The sequence below is a fragment of the Lagopus muta genome, chromosome 1, assembly GCF_023343835.1.
Source record: "Lagopus muta isolate bLagMut1 chromosome 1, bLagMut1 primary, whole genome shotgun sequence".
NCBI classification, from domain to species: Eukaryota; Metazoa; Chordata; class Aves; order Galliformes; family Phasianidae; genus Lagopus; species Lagopus muta.
In genome coordinates this window covers 67785991-67786608 of record NC_064433.1, presented here as the reverse complement: position 1 = coordinate 67786608, position 618 = coordinate 67785991, and positions in this window count along the sequence as shown.

Here is a 618-nt window from a genome sequence, read left to right as displayed (position 1 = left end):
TTTTAATAGCAAATTGTCTTGTGGGATGAATAATTTATTTTACCGTTATTTTTCCTTCAGACCTCTGCAGCCCGTTGTGCAATACCTCACTGTTCTGTACTGCTCTTATCTCATTATATTGGTAAACTTTATGAAAGTCAAGTGTTTTATGTATTATAATCATAATCATAATCATCTTGGAAAGAATTTTTGTACACATTCTCTAAACAAGCACTAATGCTGTAACTTTTTAGGCAGTAATTCTCTCTCATATTTTTAACTGTTTAGTTGCTGTTTGTTTCAGGGAAACATTCAGACACTCCTTCACAACAGCATCAACCCGATAAAAAGATAATCCTGTATTATATGACGATCAACATCTGATGTTCAGGCAGAGACTAGACCTTTGGAATCTAAGTGATCTGTTTTTTAGGCATTCTGCAAACTTGAGCGAGAGCGCCTTTAATGTTCAAACGGCCCCAACTCGGACAGGTCCCCAAGCCCCTCCCCTTTCCGCTCGGCTCGGCTCGGCTCGGCTCGGCTCGGCCCTCCCGATGAGGACACACAAGATGGCCGCCGACCCCCAAGGAGCCTCGCGTCTCCCTAGCAACAGAGTTGCGCCTTTGCCGCCAGCGCTCC